Source organism: Penaeus monodon, chromosome 6, assembly GCF_015228065.2.
Source record: "Penaeus monodon isolate SGIC_2016 chromosome 6, NSTDA_Pmon_1, whole genome shotgun sequence".
Classification (NCBI taxonomy): domain Eukaryota; kingdom Metazoa; phylum Arthropoda; class Malacostraca; order Decapoda; family Penaeidae; genus Penaeus; species Penaeus monodon.
Genome location: NC_051391.1, coordinates 37,568,747 through 37,581,894, shown reverse-complemented (window position 1 = coordinate 37,581,894; position 13,148 = coordinate 37,568,747). Strand labels below are relative to the sequence as shown.

General features: G+C 40.2%; 1 pseudogene; it reads right to left on the bottom strand.

Moving 5' to 3' along the window:
* Positions 1 to 3,362: 3,362 nt before the first annotated feature.
* Positions 3,363 to 9,960, bottom strand: LOC119573783 (annotated as a pseudogene).
* Positions 9,961 to 13,148: the final 3,188 nt, after the last annotated feature.

Below are 13,148 nucleotides of genomic sequence, written 5' to 3'. Positions count from 1 at the left end.
ATTTATATTATATGTAAAAAAAATACATACAATAGTATATGAGGGTAATGGTAATGTATGTTACGGCGTGGTGCCGAGTGGTTAGAGCATCGGACTCAAGATTGTCACGGCGGCAATCTGAGTTCGAGGGTTCGAGTCCCCGGCCGGCGCGTTGTTCCCTTGGGCAAGGAACTTCACCTCGATTGCCCTCCTAGAAAAAGGGACATATCGCCTTGAGAAGTCAAACGCGGGTGTCGTAGGGAAGTCACCGCCGTGGCATAAACCGCGGATGATTAGGAAGGGCATCCAATCAGGAAAGGGTGGCACTGCCATATATAACCTCTCAGTAGTGAATTGAGAGAGGCCTATGTCCTGCAGTGGAATGAATGGCTGTTGAAAAAAAAAAAAAAAAAAAAATATGTTGTATATATATAATATTGAATAGAAAAACACTTTTCCCGTGCTGATACAAGGAAGAAAAACCCACAATACAAAAACTAGATTTATTGAAAATGAGACTACAGTTCGAAATCCACCTGGATTTCATCTTTAGGTCTCAAGAGAAAAGGGAATGGAGGGAGTATAAGAGAGAGAGGAGAGGCAACGCGGGAACACGGGGCGGGTGAGGACAGACGAACGGAAGCGAGGGAGGTCACATCAGGTCGGAGGATGGGGCGGACTATGCGCCGGGTGGCCGGCATAGGGTAGAAGGCGGAGGATATGGGAAAGCAAGGAGGCTGTCAGCAGGAAAAAAGGGCCGCTGTTCAAGTTGAAATTGGGCAGCAGCTTATAAAAAAGAGATTCCACCAGTCTGCGGGAGTGGACATCGGCGGAAGAAAACACAATCCGCGCTGCTGACCAGTCCATCTGATGGCCCAGTGTCCCACTGATGGAAAAAAGAGGGCGTTATTGTTGTGTCCCCTGGATATAGCGTACTTATGTTGAGACAGACGCTTGGTAAGACTGGCGCCTGTTTCGCCAAAGTACTGCTTGTCACAGGAGGCAAAAGGGAAAACAGCATAGGTCCCCAAACCTTCGCGGAGGAAGGGGGGCTAGAAATGGACAGGTTGCGACGGAGAGTGTTCACCTGGCGAAAGATCAGCCTGCAGTTGAGAGGGTGAAAGAGGGGACGGAGAGTACGCTATATCCAGGGACACAACAATAACGCCCTCTTTTGCCATCAGTGGACACTGGCCATCAGATGGACTGGTCAGCAGCGCGGATTGTGTTTTTTTTCCGCCGATGTCCATCCCGCAGACTGGTGGAATCTTCCTTTATAAAGCTGCTGCCTAATTTTAACTGAACAGCGGCTTTCTCCTGCTGACAGCCTCCTTGCTTCCCATATCCTCCCCCTTCTACCGTATGCCGGCCACCCGGCGCATAGTCCGCCCGATCCTCCGACCTGATGTGACCTCCCTCTGGGTTCCGTTCGTCGTCTCACCCGCCCGTGTTCCGCGTTGCTCTCCTCTCTCTCTTTTATACCCCCTCCTCTCCTTTCCTCTTCAGACCTGAAGATGGAATCCAGGTGGGTTTCGAAACTGTGTCTCATTCAATAAATCTAGTTTTTGTAGTGTGGGTTTTTCTTCCATATATAAATATATATTAAAATATATATATATATATTATTATATATATGTATGTATGTATATGTGTGTGTGTGTGTGTGTGTGTGTGTGTGTGTGTGTGTATGATAGTATATGTATGTGTATAATATACATACATATAGTATGTATGCAATAATGCCTGCGTTTCCGGGCTGTGGGTTTGAGCCTCAACTCATAGCAAGAAACACAATTGCACAAGTGGTAGAGTGGTGAACCATGGTTGATTAGGTAGGGCGGTATTACCAAATAAGAACTGGGGAGAAGCCTAGGCCCACCCGTGTGAATGAGTGACTGTTTAATGATAATGATTATGTGTGTGTGCATAATAGTGTGTATATATGCATATATGTATATGTATCCCCATATGTATATATATATTATATATATATATATATATATTTTATAATAATTATATATTATATATATATATATATATTATATATATATATATAAATAATATATATATATATATATATATTAAAATATATTATATATATATATATATAATATATATATTACACACACACTGTGGGCGTGACAGTGATAAGTGATAATAATTCTTAAGGTTGCAATTCTTCATTAAGAGAAGTACCTTAGCTCCATCACTGATTTGTGTAATTCTTGAAATGACCATGGGATGGATGATGATCACGGGAAATTTTTGACATCACAATTGTATATATGAGCAATGTGTGAAAAAGTGGTATGAATATTTTTCAGCTCCTTCATTATACTAGCTCTAATTATAGTTTCATATCTTTCATCTGTTTAGAACTACTTCATGATTATATGGATGAATATTTGTATAAATGGTTAATGGTTAAAACAAATAATGTGCTAAACATCAGGGTAATATAGCACTATATTTGTATAAAAGAACAACTAGATTTAAGGCATAGAGCAATTTTCATAATGATGAGATGCTATCAACAAAGTATTCGTCAATGATGACACGAACCCATAACGTTCATTGCTTTGGGGGCTAGCAAGAAGTTGCCTTCTGGATATGCTAAATTGAACGGACTAATGTTTTTTTTTTTTTTTTTTTTTTTTTTTTTTTGGCAGGAGAAAATGGGGCACTCAGCGTTTTGCTCTTCAGTGAAAAGCTCATTTAGACTTGAAAAATTTAACGTTGGAGTCAATGCAGGTAATTTTTCGTGTAGACGTATACAGGTCAGGCTCGGAACTCTTGTGGTTATTCTGGTTGGAAATTTGGGATTAAGTGCAAATAACACAATGTTGACAAGAACAATTAGGAACCTGATTTACATTCTTTATATATCACTCTGCTGTGTAGTGATCTCACTGGGGCCAATGGCTAATTTCGAATCACGTCAAATGTTTAGCCTTTACGACCTTCGAGCCAATTTTTAAGATTTACATAACCATTAGACTTAACAGATTAGCTACAAACCGTCGATAACTTCCCCCCCCTCTTTCTTACCTTATTTCAAAAGGAAGGGCACAGGATGAGGAAAACGATTTTATTCGAGAGTCAGAGGAAGGAAACTGAAGTGAAAAAAGATGAGGCCTTTAGAGGAAAAATATGCAAGGATAATAATGAGAAACGGGGGAAGAATCTGCAAATTTAAAATTTATTGTTTACTTTCTTCATACTAACTCACAAAATTAATTATGAATCTTAATAATGCATCTCCGTAAAAAAACATTCTAGAAATAAGTAATAAAATAAATAAACTCCAAAGTCCATTATTTCATTAGAAACGTAAAATGAAAAAGAGAACCTGTTGTAAAAGCTTCTTCAGCTTATCCGGTCCCTTACATCCAGTTGTTCATGAGTAGGGTCAAATGCCAGTTCTGCGAGGGACACTTTTTATCTGAAAAAAAAGATAAAGACGTAATATTGCCATTTTTAAATTTGTGGTCTCAAACTCAGATGAACTATTTCAAAATGTATCTCATGAGTGTAAAAAGCCACGTACATGATCGCTGTTTACACAGGCGAGGGAAGTCACAGTCTTCAAGGAAATCGTACTCGCTTACAAACCTCTCCCAGGGGGAACCCAAGCTAGTTTCGCAGCCTGGCAACTTGATCTTCTCTTCGTTGAGAATGGCGGTTACCCACCAATTAGCACCAACACTAAAAAAAAAAAAGAAAAAAGGGAGGGGGGGGGGAAGTTGCCGATTAATTATATGTATTACATCAATCAAACAACATTTCTGGAAACCAATTACTGAATTGCCATTATAAAAAGAGTACCTATAAGTTTAAATTTAAACACATACTATATTCCCCTCACCTTGCTAATTAGTTATATATGTTGCGCTTTGCGCTTCGTATTCGTCACATGGATAAATGCAATATATGAACATACTAAAAAGTCTTATATTTTCCCCCTTTTGCATTTGATATACCAAAATGCATTGTTTCAGAATCTCAAAAAGTGGTAGCAGAAAGTGGTATACGGTATGGGAAGAAGATTAATATGTATTAAGAAGAGGGAGGACGCAAAGAAAAAGTGACAGCAACGTTTGTGGTTGACGGTGAAAACCAAGATTGAAATCTTGTCACGAAACATCGAGGAAAAACAACAGTTCCCAGTCACCCTATTATTCTTAGAAGGAAGCGAGGTGAGGGACTTTTTTTTTTTAAGTGAACGTCGAGGATTTGGCAAACGTGAACAAGCAGTACAAAATAAGGATGAGATGTCAGCTGAATATGAGGCAGGGAAAAGGGCTTGACACCTACAAAAAAGAAAGAAAAATACTAGGGAAAGGCACTTTTTGGGAAATTTGTAAATACAAGCGCAGTGCCCAGTAAATATTGTAGGTGCCAGATGATGTGGTAAAGCATTTCATTCCCCTTTTTTTTCGGGAAAAAAAAAAATCAATGAAGAGAACATGAGTGAGACGACTTGAAAATGATATAGCAGTAATGCATAAAAAAGGTGAAATTAAGGAATATTCTTCAGGATACTATTGCCTTCCACCAAGGGATGAGAAAAAGCTTGGACGAAAACAGAAAAAAAATATTGTTAACTTTGGGACACACACAAAAAAAATCCAACATCCAGGAGATTGTTGAAGGATACAGGCAATGAGGATGAAATGTTTCGTTTATGTTGAATAGTTTTCTGGTGGCTGTGAGAGGTACATGAAGTATTAAAAGGAACCATCAGGAACATGAGAATGGCGTTCAACGAATCTGTGGCAACAGACTTAAAGGAATAAAAAGGGGATATTTATTTAAGAAAAATGGTAGACATGACATCATAACATAAGGGAAGACCTGGGAGATAGTTGAGAATATTACTGAAACATGGTTGGGGCTGCTTTTGGGAAAGGCCCAGTGAATTTTTTTTATGAGCTGTCTTCTCTTGATAGGATTTTTTTTTTAGCAATATCCCTTCTATATGGACGGAATCCCAAACAGTAGCGGCTGCAGAGGCGGTAGATGTGGCCTGCAGTCTTGGAAACACCAGTGGAAATCTTTGTATTGTCGTTCGCTTTATGATAATATATAATCAGTGAAAAGTGTTTCAGAAAAGAGATACGAATTTATAATTCTTAAACAGATAATTGAAAATACATTGAGGGGATTCTAGAGTACAATCAGCTAATGTGATGGAAAGAAAGGAAGTACTCTTGAAAAAATAATTACAATCTTTGAAATCACAAATTATTTAATGGCATTTCGTAAAAAAGGGGTTAAATTTCTTTGAAAAAGATTTTCTTTTGTTAGGAAGAGGGAGTATGTTAAATATGTTACACATACTGCCTTTGCGTTTCGCGTTCGTCACGGAGAGGCGGACGGGCCCCCGCACTGTGAATGTATGCAATAGATAAAAATATAAAAAGTAAAATTTTTTGGGATCTGTACTGATTAACCATACCACACCCATCCAGAAGCTCAACAACCTGTTGCTTCCACAAAGAGGAGAGGAGTAACCCAAAATTACTCCCATATCCAGCGAACTTCGAGGTCTTCCACACACGACCATGTTAACTGCTTCATAGTGAGCGGCTCGGAGTCCTTGAATAAACCCAACAACGCCATAAACTGCGAAGGGAAAAAAACCAGGAATAATTAAAATCCGTTACCGAAAAGTAGTTCTCAAATTTGGGGCCACAAGGTCCTAGTAAAATACGTTTCGTTTCTTTAATTTTGAGTCGCTCTCATTCATCTGGTAATTACAGGTCTGCCATTGAATAGGTAACCTGAGTTATTGTGAAATCGGTAGAGAAGCACTTTTTTGTAAAGGTTAAGTGGGGCAATAGGGGGGGGGACGGGTAAAGAAAAGTGCCACAGAACTGACTATGCGAGAAGTTGGGAACCACTAAATTTACATCCTCATGTTCTGTAACATAAAAATCTATACTTACCGGTACAAATGCTTCCACATTTACAAAGTACGTGTAGAATCGGTATCACTGATCCCATGCTCAGTCCGTTCTCTGTAAATATTCAGATCGTTAGGTGTCAGTAAAAATTTACTTTTCACCAGATCCACAATTATTAATGTATATTTATTTTTTATGACGTATTCCTTATGAATTAGATTAAACAAAAACGAGAGACCGATACATAAACAATAGGAATGGAGAAAGAAATAAAGAGTATTTCAAAATAACGAGTAATGAGAGAACTGAATAAATAACTAGGTGCATTATAACTAAATGTAACTTCTTGGGCACAACTCTTTCACAAGCATAATTTTTTTGCCGACATTCTGGAATCACTGCTTCTATTTAAAACTACTAAGCTCAGAACTTAACTTCTAAGCCTGGAACTACCTGTTCTAGCCGTCACACACTTTATTATTCATGCAAACAGGAGAGATGAAAAGGTGGAAGGGAAAGAATCGCTGATAAAGACACGTTATTCTGTGGACGTTACCGGAAATGTGTGAGCATGTCTGTGCCCAAAACACAGGCCTGCTTGTAGGTAACTGGGTGAGCGTAGCCGTGGTCGTGGTACACTCGCAGGTCTTCCCAATATTCCAGCACCTAAAAGCAAACAATTACTTTATTTGATTATTTTGTACATCGGCAGATACACACGCACACACATATATACATAAACATATATATGTATAAATGTGTATATATGTAATGTATATGTATATGTGAATACATAAATATAGGTATATATGTATATATACTCATATATACATATACGTATATGTAAACATACATACACATATACATATATATACACATACATGTGTGTATATACACATATACACTGTATATACATATATACATACACACAATATATACTTATATTGTACACACACACATATATAGTGGTCGCGGTCGGCCGAGGCGCAGGCCGGTAGGCTTAGCAACTACTAAGGAATGCGACACCTCTCCGAAAAACTGCCAGATACAAAATTACCTTTCTAACTTCCTCTAACCCCAAACACCATCCTTACCCATTCACACACATATACATATATATATGTATATGTGTGTGCGTATGGATAGTCATAAGTACGTGTAAAAGATAGGTGCGCATGTGTGTTCGCATATATATGTGGGTGCGCATACACATATGTATGTATCATATGCATAGGAGCATATGTAAAGGTTTATGCTTGCATGTGCATGTGCACGAAAATGAACATATGTGTAGTACTTAGGCCGATTGCGGGTGAACAACTATGGCTGCACTAGGTGTACATACGCATAAATAAAATCAGTGTATAAAATATAATCATACATTTATGCACTTCTCATACTCAAGCCCATGCTCACGGGAGTATACCCTGGTGTAATGAGCAGGTCCATCGTTGCTGCTCAGAAGTCCACATTAGACAGGGCCAACCCTGCTGGAGGGGCTTATCAAAGGCATCCCGGCTCCTCCTCCTACCACGATACACTTAAGCCAGTAGGTGGGGGGTAACTCGGCTGTCTACCTCTCAATCAAAAACCATGACTGCACAAACATAGCAACGGCCTCATCACCCGGTTGTGAAGAAGACCCTGGTTACGGCGGTGATCAGGATTGCTCCGGAGCAGAGGGTGCTAAAAATCTCCGGTTAAAAACGGGCCGCCCCACACTGATGAATCTCTTTCATTAAATGTGATGTTGTGTAGTTAGAAGACTAGGCGAAGAACAGCATATACTAAATGATGAACACGTACTCTTTTGGAGAGATAAACCCCAGGGTAGCAAGCAGGAATTAGGAGAATTGGTTCACAAACGTTTAGGAAAGATCGTGGAATTCTATAGTATAAGCAAAAGAGTGGCTTCAGTAACCATAAAACTAAACAATAGGTACAACCTAAAGATTGTTCGAGTCTATGCTCTAACCTGCGACTGCAGTGATGAAGAAATAGAGAGCTTGCATGAAGATGTTCATTTAGCCAGTTTATATATATATATATATATATATATATATATATATATATATATATATATATATATATATATACATATATATATATAGTAGGGGTATATTGTAAAATATTGGAAGATATATACGAAGATGGGACAGCAATCATCAAGCTCCACACGGAAACCGATAAAATACCAATTAAAAAAGGTGCTAGACAGGGCGATACCATCCCATCAAAACTGTTTACAGCATGCCTTGAGGAAATATTTAAAAAGCTAGAATGGATCGGCAAAGGGTATTAAAATAGGAGACGAATACCTAAACAATCTAAGATTTGCAGATGATATTGTTCTCTTTAGTGAATCAGCAAATAAAATGCAGCAACTAATAAACGATCTGAATAGAGAAAGTCTGAAAGTCGCACTTCGGATGATCAAGAAAAAGACTAAGACATTGTTCAACAGTAGAGTTCAGTTCGAACAGATACATGTACAAGGCGAATCACTAGAGGTAGTGGACAAGTATATATACCTAGGGCACCTCGTACAGACAAAAACATCTAGCGAAGAGGAAATTAAGCGACACATCAGTCTAGGCTGGAGCACCTTCGGCAGACACTGGAGCATACCAGAGGCTCCTTGCCTTTATGTTTAAAAAGAAGTCTTTAACCAATGCGTCCTACCTATGGATCAGAAACATGGATGACAACCAAATTACTGAAGAGCAAACTATTAAGTGCCCAGAGAGGGATGGAGAAGTTGAAGCTGAGAATTAGCCTAAGAGATCAGATGAGGGCGACGTGGATCAGGGAAAAGACAGAAGTGAAAGGATCATCAAAAAGAAAAAAATGGCAATGGGCAGGTCATATATGTTGCATACAGGACGAAAGATGGACAAAGTAACAGACTGAGCTAAAAATAACATAAAGAGACCAAAGGCCAAACCAATGACAAGATGACGTGACGAAATAACGAAATTTAGGGGCCATGACTAAAAAAAAAAAAAAAAAAAAAAAAAAAAAAAAAAAAAAAAAAGTTGGAAAGGATTGGGAGAGGACTACGTCCTGCAGTGGATTGATTCAGGCTGATGATGATGATGATATATATATAAATACACACTCATGCACACACACACACATATGTATATGTATATATATATATATATATATATATATATATATATGTATATATACGATATATATATATATAATATATATATATATATATATATATATATATATATATATATATAGAGAGAGAGAGAGAGAGAGAGGAGAGAGAGAGAGAGAGAGAGGCCTTTATTCTGATAAAAAATATAAATATATAAATAAGAACAATAATAAAAATCCAATGTTGATATTGATGAGCTGATAAAAGAGTCTGGTCGGTCACCTGAAGATCGCTTGGGGTGAAGACGACGCACCACGGGGACGGATCCTGCGGAGCCCATGCCTTCTGGTACCGACAGGCGTTGTACATGGTGCGGAGCTTGGCTGAGGAGAATCATGGGAGGTATGTTTAAACGCTGATATATAAGAGGAAAAGGAGTTCAAAACACCTTAAAACTTAATGGTTGCGAGAAAAATATTATTCAATAATATGGATGTCTAAAGTATCCCAAAGGCACACACACACACACACACAAAACTTACTTAAATTGATGATAACACCAGTTCGTCTGGAGACCCTGCCCATGACGCCTTCCATAAATGTCCCTTTGGTGAAGATATGAAAGGGTTTGCGCTTCTTGTTCAGAGCCATCACTTTGTTGATGTAATTCTTGCAGTAGCGGAAGTACTGTAAGGTCGAATGACCGTGAATCATATAAGCCCTTCATAACATAGAGACGGGCGATCAGCAGACATGGGAATGACTTGCGGTCATAAATCAATCCTTGACTTTTTCTCATTTATGTCTACAACTTCATAATCGATTTATATCAACGTAATTCACACATGTCCAAAACGTAAAAGCAAACATATAGTTCGATTATGAACACAATCTCCAATAGGCCACGGTGACAAAAAAATGAAAGGCTACATGACCTACCTGCAGACTTTGAGAGCCTGTCACGGAGAGGCCCGACATGACACCCACTGGCTGCCCGTACACCTCGGAGGTAGGTCAAGGGCTTTCGTAGTTCTTGCGTAAGGTGGCGTAGGCAAATCTGGCGAAGGGAACAGACTGCTAGTTACACCGATAATTTTGCCACACACGAACCATCAAAGGATTTCGAAAAGCTAATCAGGAAAACCGTATTTCTCGATTTCATTTTAAGCACAACCGCAACAGTTCAGTGTTTCCTTCTATCATTTGTTGCGTTTCACAAACTGAATAAATAAACAAAGGAAAAAAGTAAAAACTTTGGAAGATTGTAAGCAGTTTCCCTGCAACTGTCGCACGTTTAATAAAATGCAAATTAATATTTTTAATGTCCTTTTGATAGAAACGGGTTAATGTGTTGGAAATTTATGTAAAATCTTCATTCTTCTGAAATCACTCATTTGGTTGACTTAGCTATTTTGAATTTTCAACCATTACCAATAGATCCGCACTGTTATATATATATATAGGTGATATAGGTGGTTGGGTATGCGTATATATATATATAAATATATATATATATCTATATATATATCTCTATACATATATATATATATATATAATATATATTATATATAATTCTTGTGGTGTGTGTGTGTGTGTGGTGGTTGTGTGTGTGTGTGTGTGTGTGTGGTGGTGTGACTGTGTGTGGTGTGACTGTGTGTGTGGACTGTGTGTGGTGTGACTGTGTTGTGATGGTAACTATAGTGTGTGCGTGTGTGTGTGCGTGCGTGGGTGGTTGTGTGTGTGTGTGTGTGTGTGTGGTGTGTGTGTGTGTGTGTGTGTGTGTGTGTGGTGTGTGTGTGTCGATATATATACATGTATATATATATATATATATTTATATATATTATTATATATCTCTATGAATATATATACCCACATAAAATCATGGTAGTATGTACATGTGGTAGATTATATATATATATATAGATATATATATATTATCTATATATCTATATATATATATAGTATCTATTGTATATGTATATGTCTATCTATAATATGTATACTACACATGTTTGTGTGTGTGTGTATGTGTTTGTGTGTGTATATACCATATATAATCTATATAGATATATATATATATATATAATTTAGATATATTATATATATATAGATATAATATTATATAATATCTGATTATATTTTGCGTGTGGACCCCCGGGGTAGAATAGGTTCCAACGTACCCTCTGCGTGTCTTAAGACTGGCGACTAAAAGAGGTTGGCGGAGAAGGGCATCCGGCCGTAAACCCCCTGCCAAGCCAATACATGATGCGGAGAATCGGAATGCAGACAGAGCTAGGGGCGTACCCCCGCCGGCGACCCCGGTGGGATGACCCCCCGGATCCGGCGACAAAGGGGGAAAAGGGCTACCGTACAGACGGATAGGGCTAAAAAAAGCAAGCTCAGAGGAAAAAGAAGAAGAGGCACGGAGAACCACCAGGAACAAAACCGAATCGGCACACTAATTTTGGGAACGATGATTTGGTAGAAAAAAGGAGACGTTGACATGAAAAAAGGGAGGGAGTATCCCCCCCAAAGGGGCGAAACGGGGGACCGGGGAAAAGGGGAGCAAAAGGGCCCAGAAAAAGGGGGTAATGGTCCCGATGAAATTTACGTAGGACACGCCCTTTAAAGGGAAACCGGCCCGTCGGGATGGGTGCTAAACCCTGAGATAAAGGGGGGGGTTTTGCGGGCCGGTTACGGGGAAATCTGACCGTGTGATGTGGATAAGGTAAGTGGAGAAAAAAAACCGTGAACATCGTATGTGAAATACCACCACAAGTGGGCTGGGGACGATGTGGAAAAGAAGACTTCGGGGAAAAAAAAAAACAGTGAGCAGGCCCCCATGGTAAAAAAATCCCAAAAACCTGGGGAGAGTCGGGAAATTGGGGGGCAATCGAATGGACTTTGGGGGGGTGGGGGGGAGCGAAGGAAAATGGGAAAACCAAAAAACCCGGAAAAAAATTTGGGTTTTTGGAACAAAGGACGAAGAAGGGCAGCCATCCAGCCCCCTTTGGGGCCCGGGCAAACCCCCTGGCGGTCACAACACCTTTTTTCAAAAAAAGGTTTCGGGGGAAGATCACCTACACAATGGTGGGGGTAAACCCCCCCCCGGGGGACTTTTTTCTTTGCGGGAAAAGGGTGAGCTAAAAAAAAGAGTACAGAACTGAAAGGTGCGGGCCGGGGAAACCCGGTTTTGCGAAGAAACACAAAGTGGTCATCTGTCCCGCGACCTTAAGACAGAGAAAAGGAAGAACCGGAAAAGAACCAGGAAAAAGATGGGGGAAACTAATGAGGCAGGGCAGGGGGAAAAAAGGTTTGTGGGGGAAGGGCCCCAGGGGGGGTTGGGAAAAGGGAAGAAAAACTGGGGGGAAAATTTCCACAGAGTGTTTGACTGGCCCGGAAAAGGAGGCCCCCTTGGGGCGTAAACCTCGGGAAAACCCCCCCGGGAAGAAGGAAGAGAAAATGGGGGGTTGGGGGAGGAAGTCCCCTACCCCAATTTGAAAAGAAAAAAGGAGGGGGGAAGAAACAAAAGGATCTGAAAATTTGAAAACAATCGAAAGGTCCAAGGGGGCGCCCCAAAGGGCTGGGGAAAAAGGTTTGTTGCAAAAGCCAATCGAAGCGAACAAAATCTAAAACGACAGTAAAAAGGGGGGGGGGGGCCCGGAAAAAAACGAGGAACCCCCCAAAGGGGAAAGCGTTTTCCGGTTGGGAAAAACAGAAAAACCCGGGAAACCCCCAAGTTTGTCTTCAGAGCAAAGAAAAAAAACCCAGCCCGGGGGCGGCCGGACGGAAGAAAGCGAAAACCCGGGAAAAGATGGGGGGCCCGTTTTTGAACCTGAAAAAATGGGGAGAAAAAAAGAATCGCCCAGCCCCCGTGGGCCAAAGAGAGCCCCTGAGGAGAGGAATAAGAAAAGGGGGTTTGTGAAGGCCCCTGGGGAAGAGGGAAGGGCCCGGCCCGCCCGGGACCGGACAACTCCCAGTGGAAGAAAGGGAAAGAGAAACGGGCCGAGCGGGCGGGGAAAATACCCCGGGAAATTTTTAAACCGGATTTAGGGGAAAATTTGAGAGAATGCCAATAAAAGGGGGAGAGCCCACACGCAAAACCCGGGGGATATTAAAGAACGGGGGACCCCCCAAAGGAAATTTGTGGA